The sequence below is a fragment of the Corythoichthys intestinalis genome, chromosome 20, assembly GCF_030265065.1.
Source record: "Corythoichthys intestinalis isolate RoL2023-P3 chromosome 20, ASM3026506v1, whole genome shotgun sequence".
NCBI lineage: Eukaryota > Metazoa > Chordata > Actinopteri > Syngnathiformes > Syngnathidae > Corythoichthys > Corythoichthys intestinalis.
In genome coordinates this window covers 6,897,234-6,916,569 of record NC_080414.1, presented here as the reverse complement: position 1 = coordinate 6,916,569, position 19,336 = coordinate 6,897,234, and the positions used below count along the sequence as shown (strand labels likewise).

At 37.7% G+C, this 19,336-nt stretch overlaps 1 protein-coding gene across 1 annotated transcript in view; it reads left to right on the top strand.

Moving 5' to 3' along the window:
- Positions 1-3,712: 3,712 nt before the first annotated feature.
- ppp1r16a (protein phosphatase 1, regulatory subunit 16A) overlaps positions 3,713-19,336 on the top strand; it is a 32,476-nt gene continuing 16,852 nt past the window's right edge. Inside the window, exon 1 of the mRNA XM_057823747.1 lies at positions 3,713-3,848. The gene's annotated coding sequence lies outside the window, so the exon portion shown is untranslated. The remainder of the gene's footprint in view (positions 3,849-19,336) is intronic.

Sequence of the window (19,336 nt, the reverse complement as noted above, 5' to 3'; positions counted from 1 at the left end):
AAACACAGAAAAAGAGCTTTTTCCGTTGAAAATTCTTGTGAATAATTGCTTAAATCTCTGAATTCTTTGTAGATATGGACGTAAAACAGACTCGATTCTTTGTCTAAAGAGCAAAGAACTGGGCAGTTCGCATTTATTTTACGTAAATATTTCTAATGTGCTGCTAGCCTTTAAGGCACTGTAGCACCACCTTATCACCATAAAGAGCTGTTTCTGTTGAAAATCTTGTGAATGAATGCTTAAATCCTTGAATTCTTTATAGATGTGGACGTAAAACAGTCTCGATTCTTGGTTAAAAGCAAGAAAAACAAACACGTGCAATTAGCATTTATTTTACGTAAATACTTCTATTGATTTTTTTCACAACGTTTCAAAATGCATGCATGGTACGAAAAATATAATAATTACCTTGAATCCTCGAACAAATCACTCCTGAGACAATCCTTCCGGTTTGTATGCGGTAAAGCTTTCATACTTTTTCAACCTAAATCCGGCGTTAGATCGCAGCGTGCTTGTGTTTGAGAATAACTCCTCGTGATGTGGAAGTATAACAGAGGAAGTGTAACAGACTTTACAGACAGGGTGAATTGCGTAGATAATTTAAAAAGAAAAATAGCGTAATTTTACACTGTGAAAATGGTATGTGATGCAAGGATGCAACAATAAAATGAGAATGTAGACATGAAAACAAAAAAGGATCAGCAAAATGCAAAATTATTTGTCGTAAATTTGAAATCTGGAAGAAATTTGAACAGGAATTCACTTAGATCAGACATGTTCAAAGTCCAGCCCGGGGGCCAAATGAGGCCCTAGGTCAAATTTCATCCAGCCCCCAGCCTCTGTAAGAAAATCAATAACGTCTTGCCCGCACACAGACTTAATAAACTGGTCAGCAGTACTAATACCAGCATATGAAGTAGCGTACACACTAAATTTACCCACTAAAAGTCAGCAGCACTCCAAGCAACATTACCGCTTGTGACCTTTTACTTCCAATTTTCTAAATTGGTGACAATAAACAAGAAAACAACAACTGAGCAACAGCTGTGTCTGCTTCATTTGCAAAGAGACAGTCGCTGTTTTTAAGGAGTTCGACGTGAGGCGATATTACCAATCAAGACACGCTGACATGTACGACTAGATTATAGGGAAGATGCGCAGTGAGAAGATGAAGCAACTTGAAACTAATTTAATTTCACACCACCATTATTTCGCAAGAGCCCAAGAGACGAAAGAGAACGCCACAAAGGCTAGTTGTGAGATAGTTGAAATTATGAATTAAAAAAAATAATAAAGCAAATGTGACACACAGAATGGCTTTCTAAAATTTGCTCAAATATATTGTTCTACGTAAATGACGTCAGCCAAGGTCGGCCCCCCACATTTTTACCACACCAAATCTGGCCCCCTTTGCAAAAAGTTTGGACACCCCTGACTTAGATGTTAGCTTGCCAGGTTTTGAATTCGTTAAAAAATGGCTTTATTATGATATTCCGAAGGGTTCAGTGAATGCACCTGTGAAACTCGTGGGGTTTGGTACCTTTAGCATCGTTACGAACCACTGATCTAGTGATTAGTGATGTGTCGGTCGTGAACGAGCTGATACAAAGAGCCGGCTCTTTGAAGTGAACGACGAGAGCCGGCACCCTTCCTCGAGAGTTGGCTCTGTCATTTTCCCTCCCTCTCTCTCTCTTTCTGTCTCGCGCACTCTCTCTCTCTCTCTCTCTCTCTCTTTGTCGCTCTCTCTTTTTCACGTGTCTGAAGCGAGAAGAGGGAGACAGGAAGAGAAAGGGGAGGGACGAGGGGATTGCTACTAGGTACTGCATGTAGTGCACGCTGAGCACATGATCCGTCGCGTCTGCGCAGCCACAGACAGACACAGGACGAGGAAAGGACGACAAACGAACGCAGTTTGTAGGCCTTCAAGATGAGCCGAAAAACGCAGGAACTTTTGGAGAAATTTTAATTGGTTAAAGTCGGATGACAATAGGGCAGAATGCCGCGTAACGGAGAGTTGATTGTGCATTGTAGCAACATCTGTACCGTCAGAGAGGGTGTTCTCAAAGACTGGAGAAATAATTACTGAGAGCAGGGCCGGCCCAGCCTATACGCAGACTATGCAGCTGCTTAGGGCCCCTGAACACTTTGGGGCCACCAATCTGGCAGTTGTTTAATTTGTATTAGTGCTGCAACGATTAATCGATTAACTTGAGTATTCGATTAGAAAAAAATATTCTAATTAAATTTTGTTGCTTTGAGTATTTGTTTAAAGTGGATTTGTATTGGTTTATTTTGAAAGTGTTTACATTTTGTTTTATTGATTAGGGTGGATACACTGCCATCTGGTCTGCCTCTTTTCACATTGCTGAATCCAACTGTTAAGATCCTTGTTAACACCAACATAGGCTAAATTTTTGTTTGAGCTAATGTTTGTTAATGCATTCGTAATTTAGTTTATAGGTATTATTTAGCATTTTTTTGTGGGAAAACAAAACCACCTTGTTAAGAGCATTGTAAAAAAAAAAAGAAAAAAATTTGACTTTAGCATTTTATAGCACTTAAGCTAGCAGACTTTTTCTATTTAAGTCAGCCAATTGTTCTTTTGTTGTACATAGATCCTCTTAAAAAATTTTTGTTTAAAATTAATTTACACTGTTTAATTTATACCATTTGAGGCTCAGCTCAGGTATTTTAATTTTTCATGTTCCTTATCCGATTACTCGATTATTCGAACTAACTAATCCATCGATTAATCGAATACTAAAATATTCAATAGCTGCAGCCCTAATTTATATTCTATTTTGTTTACTATTTATATTCTTTTTTTTTTTTTTTTTTTACTACAGTTTGCTTAATTCGACTTTTTGAGTTTTGATACTTGATTATAAGCTTAAAAAAAATAAAAGTTCTTTCTTAACTTCTTTCTTTCCTCTTTTAGAAAAAGGTTTGGCGCTATCTACTATAAGCACTGACAATCATTTGGGGTGAGAAGTTTGAAGTATGCAGTGCAACAAAATCTGATTAATATATAAAATATGGATGTATGGGTTGGATTGCATGTATGGGTTTCACAGTACACTGTGACGAAATGGTGGGACAAAAATATGGGCCCCTTTTATTTTGCTTAGGGCCCCCAAATGGCCTGGGCCTGACCTGACTGAGAGAAGGAGCCGGATCAGCCCGTCCAAGTTGAAGTATTTATTTTTCTTGAATGCTTTTAATTCAAAATAAAGCAAGGAGTAGCTTATGTTTGTTAAGATAAAGCAAGGAGTAGCTTATGTTTGTTTTGTTCGCTGCTGCTTTGCAGTTACTACTCACAATTTTTTTATGATGATGTTGTTGGTTGAAGTTGAATTTTGTTGCTTGTTTATTGTTTGGAGCCTTTTTATTGTTCAATAAAATAAGTAAAAACCCTTTTCTTTGCTTGATAATTGTTACTATTTGCACTCAGTAGAGTGCAATATTTAGTTCACCAAGTCATTTATCAAAATGTATGCTAAATTTGTCATAAATATTAAAAAAAATAAAATAAAAGCTTAAGTTAAAAAAGCCGTTTGAGAGCCAAAAAGAGCCGGCTCTTTTCACTGAGCCGATCCAAATGAACCGGATCACCGAAAAAATCCCATCACTGCTAGTGATATTGCACTGAATTGACACAATCCAGTACGTTATATGAAACTTTGGCGCCATCTAGCGGAGACGGCCTGCAGGAGGAGAGGTTCCAAGGTCCGGTTGTTATGGTGAAGCATTTCCCTGGAGGGGCTGGCCGTGGTATGAACAGCAAACGGCAGCTGACTCACTTCACTTGCACATAGGAGACTTCAGCACGTACACGCACAGCAACCCAGGTAAGTTTTATTTCCCTACCAACCTCTTTATGTACTAATTTTATAAAGTGCATTCACGTAATAGACGGTGGTTGTACTGTTTGATCGATTTCGTCCTTGCTACCTGTGTGCGGGGGCGACTTCGTTGCTGGAACGTGAAGCTAACCTGCGTCTCACTGATGCTAACGTGGAAAAATAAATAAATAAAAAAAGAGACGACTTTAGCAACATTCTGAAGTTGAATACGGGTCACACGTTTGCTGATTTGGTTTGCTCGCGGTCTCAAGCTGCGCAAATTGAATAAACCTGCTTCACCTGTCGGATGATTCACCTGTTGAGGCTAGCTTAGCTATTCGCTTACTTCAGACACATGTATCCATTTCTCTTTATACACTAATTTTGCGTATGTCAGTCCATTGTTACGACAAATCCTCTAAACAGTCACTTTATCTTGACAATAGTTGTTCAACTTTTCATTGCAAACCATGGGCGTGGGTTTGGCCTCAATATTGGCAGGGATAACAGCATAACCTTTTTTGCTGGGGACGAGCCATTAATAAAACCAAACAGATTGGGTACATTTCTCAAAAATAGCTGGTTCCCACATACAAATGAAAAAAGTTAAAATTATTTTCATAGGGGGAAAAGTAATTTTTCAAAATGCTTGCTTCATATAAAGGACATTTAGAGTGGTTGTGCTTTTGCGTTTGTTTGGAGGGTGGCAGTGGGGTTAAAATGTGCATAGGCTACATATAACATTTTTAAACATATGATGTAAAAAATAAATCCATTTTAATTAATTAATAAATGCACAGTTGAATTAACATTAAAAGTAGAAAACATACAGGAAGACACCTCTCTAAGCAGCTTTCTACTCGAGTTTTTCAGGTTAGCAAGTTCAGACAGTTTAATGTTATGCTAACTCGGATACAGGTCAGACTTTCAGTCAGTGGCGCCTCCAGATATTTTTCATAGGGGTGGCCAGATGGGGACCCTTAAAATCTTGGAGTGGCACACCAAAACTAAAAGCCATAATTTCAGGTTTTCATAATATTATTGCAGTAAAAATTTCAGGGGAAAACAATCAGAAAGACTTTAGGACACGTCTACTGATATACTTTGGTGTATTGTGTAATATTTGATGTTACTAATGATTTAATGTGCATAGTCCATAACTGTCCAGTCAACATTTTGAGTTCCACAACAATTCTGTTTTATTGTGTTATGTATATATCAGGCATAAAGTGTACATTTAACAAAAAAATTACTGGGGAAAAGCAGGTGCATTTGGGATAAAATGCATAACTGATGTTACAACAATCTAACGATATACTGGCAAGCGGGGTGGCCAACAAATTTATAGGGGGGGCCGTGGCTTGTTTTCAGTAGCAAATTTAGTGGTGTGTTCCCCACCTCCACAACATTGACGACTTTTTACATTACTTACAGTGGTTGCTAGCAGAAAAAAAAACTCCCAATATCCCTCCTCTTCAAAGGGGGCGGAGGAGGCGGCATATTGACATGTATTTCTGTCGGGATTGTGGGAATGTGGGGGTTCTAGTCATCAGCCAATAAAACGTGCGTTTGAGGGGAAAACATGCACCGGCACTGTTGAATAACAAGTGAAAAGGGGTAAATGTAAGTCTGAACATAATGAAATTAAAGCACTTAAACATTGTAGGGTCAATTCTATCCTAACAACACAATCTAATTTACCTTTATAGCTGAACTCATAGTATAATGCAAATAAGGTTGCTTGAAAGTTGGTGGGTACAATTTGAAAAGTTGGTTGTGTTATGTCCCTACCGTCCCTATGCAAACCTACGTCCTTGTTTCAAACCCATATTGATATACAGTATTGAACAACAGCAAACTAAAACTGTCTATAAAATTTTTAGAGTAAAAAACACAACAACTGAATTTTATCATATTGTCCGCCCCCCCAACAACAAAAAAAGTCATGTTAGAAGAAAAGTTACGTTTGAGGGAGAGCTGGAAAAATGACTCGCAGACAATAATTTGCAAATATATTTCACAGATAGGAATGAATGAATGAATATGTTGCCCTAGGATAAAGAAACTTTGTTTGAATTGGGTGTGTCACTTTGAAAACGGGCTCAGCAAATGCCCTATCACTACTGCTTTTTTTGGACATGTTAAACAGCATCAATGTTTGCATTCTTGTCAAACCGGCTCTGCAAGCTCGCAATCATACAGTATGCACAGTACACTACCTATTCTTACCCAGGTATATACGCACTAGAGATCGACCGATATAGGTTTTTCAGGACCGATACGATTATTAGTAGTTCGAGGGGCTGATAGCCGATTTTTGGAGCCGTTATTCATTTGCAGTAAAACATCCGCGTAAAAAAATTGAATACAGTGATCCCTCGCTACTTCGCACTTCAAACTTCGCGCCCTCGATTCATCGCAGATTTTTTTTCGATTAAAAAAAAAATAATAATAATGCAGATGAGCCGTCCCGAGCCAATCACGTAGTCTCACTCTCCCTCTTGCTGCTTTTATTGGTCAGGCAGTGCATTGGAGTTTATTAATGTTAATAATGATTGACAGACGTTTAATGTTTGATATTGCCACAGATGCTTGGAAGCTGAAGCTTTAAAGCGTCGCATGCGTCAATCGTCGTTTAACTTGTTAAACAGTTGCTGTGGCAGCTCACTGTGTGTAAGTGAGCAGCTTAAGCGGATTTGAGTGGACTCACTCAATGAAGCAGTTAATAAAGACAATAGGGGTGCTGCTATCGATTATGAACTAGTTCAAATAATCAAGTAATGTGATAAAGAACATAAAAGAATACCTGAAAATATACCTCAAAATACCTGAGCTGAGCCTCAGACAGTATAAAAATAATAATAATAAGGATCCATGTACAACAAAATAACAATCTGCTAACTTACATAGCAAAGGTCTGGTAGCTTAAATGCTATAAAATATTAACATATTTTTTACAATGTGCTTAACAAATGCTTCAGACACATATTGCCACAATAATTGTCTAAATATACTTTTAAATAAAATTACGAATGCATTAAAAAAAAAACAGCTCAAACAAAAACCTAGCTTATGTTGGTCTTAATAGGGAGCAGCTGGATTAAGCCATGTATAATGAGGCAGACTAGAGGGCAGTGTATCCACCCAAATCAATAAAACTAAATGCAAACACTTTCAAAACAAACCATTACAACACCGCTTTAAACAAATACTCGAAGCAGCAAAATTTAATTCGAATCTTTTTTTCCAATCGAATACTCGAGTTAATCGATTAATCGTTGCAGCAATAAAACTCAAGCATTTTTCTACATTATTGTTCAAAAATAATTCGGTGGGACAATAATATGTTTCAAACTTCTCATAATTATTACATTTGAAGTGCTTAAAAACCATTCGTTAAAATATATATACATATAAATCAAAGGTTTTTTAAAAAATTCTTTGGGGGGAAAAAAGTGAAAAAACATTTAATACATGTATCTCTTTCCAATGCTAAATATGAATGAATACAATGAGCACAAAAAAATAAAGGGGGGGGGGGGGGGCGCTAATTTGCGGTTTTTCACTTATCGGGGCAGGTTCTGGTCCCCATTTACCGGGAAAAACGAGGGAACACTGAACTTCATTGAAATGCCTAAAGCACGTTTATTGAATCGCAGAAATAGAAAATAATAGCTTATAAAAAGCGCGTGGTTCAGTGGTAGAGTAGTCGTTCCCCAACCCAGAGGTCGTGGGTTCGATTCTCCGCCTTCATGACCTCGTCTAAGTGCTGCGTCACCAGTAGGTATATGAGAATATAGTCTGAAGCACTTTGAGGATTTTAAAAAGGTGGAAAGGCGCAATACAAGAGCATCTCCCTTTACCATTTAAGCCGGGGATCAGCAACCTGCGACTCTTTAGCGCTGCCCTAGTGGCTCCCTGGAGCTTTTTAAAAAATCTTATACTATAAGGTGCATCGGAGTATCAGGCGGACCTTCAGTGAATGGCCTATTTTAAAACCGCTTTCATGTATAGGGCGCATTGCATTATAAGGCGTAGTAGTAGTAGTAGTAGTAGTGGTTTGCATTGCGTTATGCATCCACAAGCTAGAGCTGAGCTAAACGGAATGTCATGCCATGATTAACTAATATTCATCCATATATAAGGCACATCAGATTATAAGGCGCACTGTCGGCTTTTGAGAAAATTAAAGGCTTTCAGGTGCACTTTATAATGTGGAAAATACAATAATCATGAAGGCTGTATCTGTAGCCAATTTAGTAATTTGGATAGTAGGCTAATATGGCTAATATAGATACAAACAGCATATCTTGCCTCCATTATATGGCTTATATAAGGCTTTCATTCTTTTGCGGCTCCAGACATACAGTATTTGGTTTTTGTTGTTTTTTTTTTTCTCCAATATGGCTCTTTCAACATTTTGAGTTGCCGACCCCCAATCAGAGGACTGAGTGAATACTAGCAGTCCGCCCCATACTGTATATCGGGCTGATTTATGGACTTTTTATTCCAACATTGGCCATTGGCTGATTAATGAAAAATAAGCCGATAAAAAAGGATTATGATCAGGCATCTATGTGGGCAACTGTGGCCTTCGCTGACTGACGGTACGACCCCGGAAGGACCTTGTAGCAGCTTGAAGGCAGGCTGCTACGGGAAGCATCAGGCTTGCATGTTTTGTAAATATTGATTAAGATGAATAAATAAGAATTTGTATTTTGAATGAGATTTTTTTTAATCTTGCAGGAGAGAATATGCAATGTTGCTTGAGCCTTTTGAAGTGTACACTCTCAATGTAACTCATAACACTAGCGTAGCATTGTAGTTAGAAGAGAGAGGTGTGGCTGAATCTGAGCCGAAATAACCCAGTTTTAAATTGATATTTTCATATCGACTGGTCAGATTTAACAAACAAAAAAGAAAAAAAAAAAGGCTGCTACCTATATACGTCAAATTTCTAAATATCGGCGCCGATAATCCGTCTATCTCTAATACGCACAGTAGCCATACAGTACTATTCAGTCAAACATTTGCCTTTTCCAGGAGTTTACAAATGAAATGATTAGCTGACAGAGACTTCTTAAAACAACTAGATACTGTTTATGGTGTCAGACCTTGGAAGAAATGGTGTAAAGGTCGCATTACATTCTGAGATTGTATTGAAGTTGCGTGGACTTTGGTCTACTGAGAATTTATGATGAAAGCATGTGGATTGCAGTGCGTTTCTTCTTTTCATGACTCAATTTTATTGAAGACTTGGGATCAATAGTGTTGCAACGGGCTTCATGCTTGTATATTACTCTCCCCTAACCCCGTCAATTGTGGCAAGATGGCCAGTTCTTGTCAATGTCACTGTGGTGCTCTACTTTAGCATCATATAAGTGGATTACCTGTAGATTTTAAATGGAGTTGAACAGTAAAGATTAGGGATGTCCCGATTGCATGTTTTTGCACCCGAGTCCGTGTCCCCTGATTTTGAGAATCTGCCGATACCAAGTCCCTATCTGATATCGAAAAACAAAAATTCCAAACATGTTACAGTACTGTAATGTTTACAGTACTTCCGCTTCTGCTTTTTCAGTGAGTGTTGCAGAGTATAAAACTTATAATGTGTTAAATGGGATTTTCAAAAGCCGAGAGCTGATTTTGTCAGCCGATATTTGAGGCCGATGTATTGTTTTTTTGTTTTTTTTAAAGCATGTAGATAATGAAAAGCAAACATTTAAAAAAGTGCTTCAAATTTACAATGATAACCTGAGACGTTTTCGGTCTAGTGCTACAAAACCAACGAACGCAGCACTTCTTTCTATGATTATACACAGTCAGCAAGAACAGTACATTATTTTCAAATAATTAAACCCACCAGGGTGTCATGAAAGATGGAAACAAGTGAGAGTTCAAGAGGACGCTCACAATGCTAATGCTAACCCGAATGCTACGCTAATGCTATGAGTTACATTTAGAGTGTAAGGATCACTCTGTGAATGCCTTAAAAGGCTAAAACAACATTGCTAATCTTCCAATATTTACAAAACAGGCAAGCTTCCTGTAGCGGTCTGCCTTCAGGCGAGAAGGGTCTGACTGCAGCTGCAGCCACGCGACAAACCACGCTTCATACGAACTACTCCGCTCCAAACACCTGCTGTTGGTATGGTGGCGTGAAGAATTCGTTTACTGTACGATGTGAAGTACGAAGGGTTTTTGGTCCTAAGTCCAATTCTTTGCCCTAAACTTACTAGACACAGGGGTAGAAGTGGGAACCCCTTGTTACCTCACGATACAATACGATTTGCGACCAAAGCTGACGATAATGATGATCTGACGATATGGCGATACAACAATTATCGATACGTTGGTCAGGAACTCATTCTAGGATATTCTACAAACAACTAATAAACAAAACAACAAGCTTCTGCTGTGAATTGCAATAAGTTTATCACTAGTAGACTATGGCCGTCAGTGGCAGCCAATCCCAGGCACTGAGGTAATTTTGGGCCGTTTAAGGTCATTTACCTGTTGATTTTCAGTTACTTCCTGTTGATTTTGGGTTATTTTATGGATCACTTCCTGTTTTATTTGTGTTACAGAACAGGAATTGACCTGGGAATCACCCAAATGATTAGGCAGTGACTCAAACTCAATAGGAAATTACCTGTAAATGAACAGCAAGTGACCTGTAAATGCACCGGAAATCGGAGAGAATGACTCCGAATGCTCTAGTTTTGAATTAGTGCTGCAACAATTAATCGATTAACTCGAGTATTCGATTAGAAAAAAAGATTCAAATTAACTTTTGCTGCTTTGAGCATTCGTTTAATTAAAGTGGCGTTGTAATGGTTTGTTTTGAAGGTGTTTGCATTTATCTTTATTGATTTGGGTGGATACACAGCGCTCTAGGCTACCTCATTTCACATGGCTGAATCCATCTGCTCCCTGTTATGACCAACATAAGCTAAGTTTTTGTTTGAGCTAATGATTTTTTTGAAGGGATTCGTAATTTAGTTTAAAGGTATATTTACCCAATTTTTGTGGGAATATGTGTCTGAGCCATTTGTTAAGAGCATTGTAAAAAAGCTTTAGCATTTTATAGCATTTAAGCTAGCTGACTTTTGTTATCTAAGTTAGCCAATTGTTCTTTTGTTGTAAATAGAGCCTTTTTTTTTTTTTTTTAAATCTATATATACCGTGTGAGACTCTGCTGAGGTCAGGTAAAATTTGTTGTGTTCCTTATCTGATTACTCAAATATTCAAACGAAATAGTTAATCGATTAATCGACTACTAAAATAATCGATAGCTGCAGCCCTATTTCGAATGAATGAACGTTCCCTGTCTAAATGGATTGGGCGTCGAGCACCATCAAAGGGAGCCTTAGTTACCTGAGACACTATTATGGTGGAATATTTTGGTAGCAACTTGTTGGTCCCCCCCCCTTTTTTTTTTTTTTTTTTTTTTTTTTTACTAAAAACATTGACACCTTTTAAAAACGATGTCTCAATTCTTGGCAGTAGCATATTGATAACCTTTGGGATACAAAGTATCACGATATATCATCATTTCGATATTTTGTCACACCCCTACACAGGGGTATTGCAGATATTGCAATAACTAGATTGTAACTTTTGCTATGTTTGGAAGTCATTTAATGTTGTGAATCAACCTTTAAAGTTGTTAAAATTGCTCCTGTTATTGCATTATTGCTTTATTTATCTTCTGTCTACAGACAACATGTGGAAGTTTTAAAACTGTTTCATCATTTAAAGATAGATTCAAGTCAAGATTTTGCCGATTTAGGAGTATTTTAGATAAAAAGTGACTCACTTTAGGTTCGCTACTACAGAGCCTTCCTGAGAAGTCTACTGCTTTACAGTGGCAGCTGTTTCCCAACGCCGCCGAGTCTGTCATTTCACATATAGTTCTACTGGACTGTCTCAGAAAATTAGAATACACAATATTCTAATTTTTTGAGACAGTCCTGTGTATATATACAGGACTGTCTCAGGAAATTAGAATACACAATATTCTAATTTCCTGACTGTCTCAGGAAATTAGAATACACAATATTCTAATTTCCTGACTGTCTCAGGAAATTAGAATATTGTGTATTCTAATTTCCTGAGACAGTCCAGTATATGTGTATATCACATGTGGAGTCCTTCAAGGGTCAATTATTGGACCACTCTTATTTAACATCTATATGCTTCCCCTTGCTCAGATTATGGAACAGTATGACATCTCCTATCACACCTATGCAGATGACACAACTCTACATTTCTGTGTCCCCACATGATTATAGTCCCTTAGTATTCCTGAGTAAATGCATTCATCAAATCAATAAATGGATGTGCCAGAATTTTCTCCAGTTAAATTTGGAGAAGACAGAAGTGATCATTTGTGGGCCAAAAAAAAAAAGGAAAGGTCAAAGATAAGTAGGCACCTTAGCAAAATGACACTTAGAGCTACAAATCAAGTCAGAAACTTTGGCGTAATTGACTCACACCTCAAATTTGATAGCCATCTAATGTCAGTCGCTAAATCTGCTTATTACCACCTAAAAAATATAGCCAGAATTAAGGGGCTTCTGACTCAACAAGACATGGGAAAACTTATGCATGCATTCATTTTCAGCAGATTGGACTATTGCAACGATATATTTACAGGTCTTGATAAAAAAATCAGTCAGGAAGCTGCAGCTAGTACAGAATGCTGCAGTCAGAGTCCTCTCAAATACAAGGAAACTGGACCACATTACTCCAGTTTTGAAATCGCTACACTGGCTTCCAGTGAGTCAGAGGATAGACTATAAAATACTACTACTCGCCTACAAACCACTTAATGGCCTTGGACCAAAATACATGCTGGATTTGTTAGATTCCTATGAAACATCTAGACCCCTAAGGTCGTCTGGAACCGATCTCCTGTATGTTCCAAGAACAAGAACCAAGCAGGGTGAGGCAGCATTTAGTTATTATGCTCACCTCTGGAACAAGTTACCTGAAGGTCTGAAGTATGCTCAAACTGTTAGCTCCTTTAGATCAGGGCTAAAACCGCTTTTGTTTAGCACTGCATATCCATAACTGTCTATATATTTCAACCTATTTGCTTTCTATTCCTCTTGTGCTTATCTCCATTGCTGATTTCAATTATTAGCAGTAGTATTTTATTTTTCATTTATTTGTTATTCTATTCGTGATTAAATGCGATTTTTATGCATAATTTCATTTCGATTGTCTTTGTTTTTACGATCTATTGATTTTAATGTGCTTTTTAAGGTCTTCATGTTATGTAAAGCACTTTGAATTGCCTTGTGTTGAATTGTGCTATATAAATAAATTTACCTTGCCTATATACATGCGATATCTACGAGACCCAACAGACGCTACCACTGTAGCATCACGTGGGCGTAGTTTTTAGCAACGTAGCATCATGTGGCCGTAGTTTGTAGCTGCTGTCGGCTGCATTCAGGTATTATTGGTTCAAGCTGCTGCAGGGTCCTTCCAGGGTCCTACCGTCAGTTAACGGCGGCCACAGTTGCCCACACAGATGTCAAAAAACCTTTTTATTGGCTAATTTTTTTTGTTTGTTTATCGGCTGATGGTTGATGTTGGAAAAAGTTCATATATTGGTCGAACTCTACTTTTTAGCCTTTAAAATAATAAAAGAAATAGCAATAGTTTTTCAAAATAAAAACCCGATCCTTTTCAACCGATTCCTATCCTCTGAAAAATGGCGCAGCATAGCTGTTAATCGGTCCGATATCCGATCACGTGATCGGATCCGGACATCCCTCGTATAGATCACATTGTGGATAGAGAAAATAATGTAAACCAGGTATTGAGTATAGATTTAAGGCATTTGAGTGTACAGTGGTATGAAAAAGTATCTGAACCTTTTGGAATTTCTCACATTTCTTCATAAAATCACCATCAAATGTGATCTGATCTTTGTCAAAATCGCACAGATGTAAAAACGGTGTCTGCTTTAACTAAAACGACCCAAACATTTATAGGTTTTCATATTTTAATGAGGATCACATGAAAACACTGTAGATGTTTTGTTGTTGTTGTTTTTTTTAGCATGGAAAAACAGGTAGTTTAAGTGGTTGTTTTTATCTTTTTTGGTGCAAGGGGTCAAAAAGGTTGTTGTTACTCAATGAATATATTCACTTGGAAATGGATCAGAAGAAACTATTGGATAAAAAGCTGCACCCTTTTTGTGCATGACTCTCATGTTTTACTCCTAAATTATTTTCTGTAAGAAGTGTTTTGTAGCTAATGTTCTCTATTTTTTCTTGTGCGCTCAGTAGATATACTTGGAAGTGGGAGGAAGTGGGTACAATGACTCCTCCAGATCCTTCTTCCTCTCACGTTGTCTTCTTCCCTGTCATGTTCTTTAGGAAAAATATTCTCTTATATCACAAAACGTTGTTAATCTCACCATATTTTCCTCCATGGATATTTTTAATAGTTACAAATAGGGTTGTTCAGATCATGTTTTTTTGCACCCGATCCGATCCTGATCGTTTTAGTTTGAGTATCTGCCGATCCCGATATTTCCCGATCCGATTGCTTTTTTTTTTTTTTTTGTGCTCCCGATTCAATTCCAATCATTCCCGATAATTTTTCCCGATCATACACATTTTGGCAATGCATTAAGAAAAAAAATGAATAAAACTCGAATATATACATTCAACATACAGTACATAAGTACTGTATTTGTTTATTATGACAATAAATCTTCAAGATGGCATTTACATTATTAACATTCTTTCTGTGAGAGGAATCTACAGATAGAAAGACTTGTAATTCTTAAAGGATAAATGTGACTTTGTATATTGTGACTAAATATTGCCATCTAGTGTATTTGTTGAGCTTTCAGTAAATGATACTGTGGCCATTTAACTTCTGCCCAAATGTATAATGGGAAGTGCAACCATGACTGTGCGTCGTGGTACCAATTGATATATCTTCTCGGCGTTGGGAAATAACATAGGGTGTTAAGAAAAAGATCAATTACTACCTTTCTTCCCCACATTGCTTCCCACGATTATTCTAATCGTTAGGAGAGGGATTGTAATTTGTAAGACTTTAGCCGTTTAAAAACGGCTCCAAAGGCTGCCAAAATTCACTCTACTCATTTTACGCCGCCATTTAGCTCTATACACTGTATGGGTAAAACGGCGCCATTATAGATTGAATGCGATAACGCGTGAGTGGGTCGTGCAGCGCATGCGTTAATTGCGTTAAATATTGTAAAGTGATAAATGTAAAAAATATTAATTCTCGCCGTTAACGCGATAAATTTGATAGGTCTACCTTAAGCTTAAACTAAAGACTCTGGAAGAGTGTAACACATTATGTCTGTAACGTTAAATACAATTTGAAAACTATTTAATAAAAATATATATATATACTGTATATTAAAGGCATGTCCGATATTTTTTTGCTGATTCCGATACTTTGAAAATGACGTGATCGGACCCGATCGATCGGGACATCTCTAGTTACAAACAATGGCAGTTTGCTGCTGACTCAAACAAACATGGTGTGATTTTTCTTTTTTTTGTGTGAACAGATTAGCTCATTTGGCATCCACCGGAGGATCATTCAAGAACAATCTCCTCTAAACTCAGCTTTGTTTCATTCAATTGCTGAGCTGGTACACAATGACTGTGCTACCCTATTTCATAATCAAACAACCACCTGCCTTTGCTCAAATGTTGCCACATTTATTGCCTGATGCAACCTGGGATTTAAGCAGAGCTTTATTCCCGTGAGTTAAGTCACCGCCCACTTGATGAATGCTTCAGCAGCGTGTTCATAGTGCTCTATTCATTACACTTGTTGAATGAAAGTCTATGTTCCAGAGAAGTGCTAGACTCCCCTTCCTATTAAAGTCGTGAGTTGGAAAATGTCCACAAATGTCAGGTTGACCTAGGAATATTTGAGAAGGCCTGAATATTTGTTCATAATACTCTCTGTGTGGGCGTCATATCGGTGAAGAAAGTCACAAGGCGAGGACAGTGTTGCCCACTGGTAAAATACTATTTTTCTGCAGTGTATGAATGACCAGGGCTAACTACTATAGCCAACTATTGAAACCAAGCAGTGACCCATCAAACACTAACACTGATAAGTCGTCTAATGTGGCCGCTAATCATCAAGTATGATCAGCCAGTGGGCTTGAACCGTATCAAATAGAATGCTTACAAGAATGGCTTTGGCTGCTTTTGGAAGTGTAATTAGTCTCTTATCAGGAAGGTTGTTCAGTTCCTTTACTGACTTTAGTGAATCTGGTGCTTTACCAGATCATATTTTGACATTAAGTAGACAGGAACCTAATGTATTTGGGGGACTTGCTGGATTTGTGAATTTCAGAACAACCAACAATAGATTACAAGAGATTTCTAATGTTTTTTTATTTTTTTTTATTTTTTTTTTTTACGTTTCTATTTTTGTCATTGTGATTCATACAACACACATTCTAGATCTTACGTTACGCTGTTGTTTAATGAAGGTTAAAACTTACACTATATAATCTATATCTATACTAGTTCTGCAACGATTAATCAATTAACTCGAGTAATTTGATTAGAAAAAATGCTTCCAATCAAATTTTGCTGCTTTGAGAATTTTTCATTAGAATGGTGTTGCAATGGTAAGTTTTGAAAGCGTCTGCAGTTAGTTTTATCAATTTGGGTGGATACACTGCCCTCTAGTGGCAACAATGAATTAGCCATAACTTGTGCAACATGGCTGAATGTAGCTGCTCCCTGTTAAGACCAACATAAGAATGTTTTTTTTTAATGCATTTTATTCAATTTATACATTGCTGGCCAAAAGTATTGGCACCCCTGCAAAAATGACCCCAGAAAATGATTGCAATTACAAATGATTTGGTAGTGATATCTTCATTTATTTTGCTTGAAAGGAAAAACACAAAAAGAGAATGGAAAAAAAATGAAGTCATTATGATTTTACACAAAACTCCAAAAATGCGCCTGACTAAAGTATTGGCACCGTCAGCCTAAATATTTTGTTAGCACAATTTTTAGATGAAATAACTGCGAACAACCTCTTCCGGTATCCATCAATGAGTTTCTTACAATGGTCTGCTGGAATTTTAGACCATTCTTCTTTGGTCAACTACTCCAGGTCTCCGAGATTTGAAGGGTGCCTTCTCCAAACTGCCATTTTCAGATCTCTCCACAGGCGTGCTATGGGATTCAGGTCTGGACTCATTGCTGGCCACTTTAGAGGTCTCTAGTGCTTTCTCTCAAACCATTTTCCAGTGCTTTTGAAGTGTGTTTTGGATCATTGTCCTGCTAGAAGACTCATGACCTCTAAAGGGGGGCCCACCTTTCTCACACTGGGCACTACATTATGCTGCAAAATTTGCTGTTAGTCTTCAGACTTCACAATGCCATGCACACTGTCAAGCAGTCCAGTGCCAGAGTTAGCAAAGCAACCCCAAAACATCAGGGAACCTCTGCCATGTTTGACTGTGGGGACCGTGTTCTTTTCTTTGAAGGTCTCGTTTTCTTTCCTGTAAACGCTATGTTGATTCATTTTCCCAAAAAGCTCTACTTTTGTCTCATCTGACCAGAGAACATTCTTCCAAAATGTTTTTGGCTTTCTCAGGTAAGTTTTGGCAAACTCCAGCCTGGTTTCTTACGTCTCTGGGTCAGAAGTGGGGTTTTCCTGGGTATCCTACCATGGAGTCCCTTTTCATTCAGACGCTGACGGATAGTACAGGTTGACACTGTTGTACCCCCGGACTGCTGGACAGCTTGAACTTGTTTGGATGTTAGTCAAGGTTCTTTATCCACACAATCTTTCGTTGAAATCTCTCGTCATTTTTTCTTTTCCGTCCACATCTAGGGAGGTTGGCCACAGTGCCATGGGCTTTACATTTATTGATGACACTGCGCACGGTAGACACAGGAACGTTTAGAGTCTTTTTGAGATGGACTTGTAGGCTTGAGATTGCCCTTGCTTCCACACAATTTTGCGTCAGACAGTTCTTTGGTCTTTTTTCTTTTCTCCATGCTGAATGTGGTACACACATGGACATAGGTTGAGTCAACTTTAATCCAGTTTAACTGGCTGCAAGTATGATTTAGTTATTGCCACCACCTGTTATGTGCCACAGGTAAGTAACAGGTGCTGTTAATTACACAAATTAGAGAAGCATCACATGACTTTTCTAAGGGTACCAATACTTTTGTCCGGCCCATTTTTGGAGTTTTGTGTAAAATTATAATGATTTAAATTTTTTTTTTCATTCTCTTTTATGTTTTTTCATTGCAAGCAAAAAAAAAAAAATGAAGATATTACTACTGAAGCATTTGTAATTGCAATCATTTTCTGGGAGAAATTAAGCATTATCTGAAAGAATTGCAGGGGTGCCAATACTTTTGGCCAGCACTGTAACTCCAGCGTGTTTAGTGTGTCTAGCGGTGTTAAAACATGTTGTTGTTGTTTTTTTCTCTCCGGCAACTGTCTGTGTTGAGAAAGAGAGTGTGTGTATAATGTAAACATGATATGAGTCATACGCAAGTGCTTTTTATGGAAAATAATTCAATTATTTTTGTTCTGAAGGTAATATTGTTGCGCTGCCGCTGTGGGTTTACGCTCACCTAAAGGATTGCATTTATTTTAATTTTATTTGGAATATATATATTTTTTAACTTAACATTATATATGTTCCAATTCGCTAATATATTTTGAAAAATAAAAATCTTGTTCAATGGATTTTTTTTTTGAAATTCCGATATCTCAAAGTAACACATTTTAGAGCTGTAACTGCAATACCGTGAAACTGTGATATTTGAATATTTCGCCACAATACTGTACACAGTGTTGGAAAAGCGATTGAGCATTAACCCCTTATGGTGTCCTTCTTCTACTATTATTACATTACAGCTGCATCTCTAAGGAAAGTATGTTTTATCTGCCTTTGGTTCTATTGAGTTCACATAACACAAACTCGAGCAATGCCGGGCCATACTGCTATTTAAACATCAAATTAGTGTCTGGAATTACACAACTAATACAGCAGTTAACGTTCCTTTAGGGATTTTTCTTGTTTCTCCAATCCTTTCATCCTTTAAATCCTTTTGTAAAGACAGTAGGACACACAATTTATTTTTCACTGACCAACTGCATTTAGTTTCCTCTCAACATGACGAGTCTCTTATGTACTGTAAGTATGAATCGTGGAAACTGTGACACTTACTTACCTGTCGAAGGGCACAACTTTATAAATGGAACATTCAAACAAGAAGTCTGTGTTCTTGCCGTCAGCCAAGGGGTGGTATGTTAAGCTGTTGCCTCAATCTAAGGAAATCCTTAGATTGTAGAAACAAAGGATGCAAAGGGTAGCCAGTGGCCACCCTTAAAATACTAGGACAATGCCGTAAATGACACAAACATTTGTGAAATGCCACTGTTTTAATCCACTGTTGGGCCTAGTAGATGAGGCCCAAGCCTTGAGT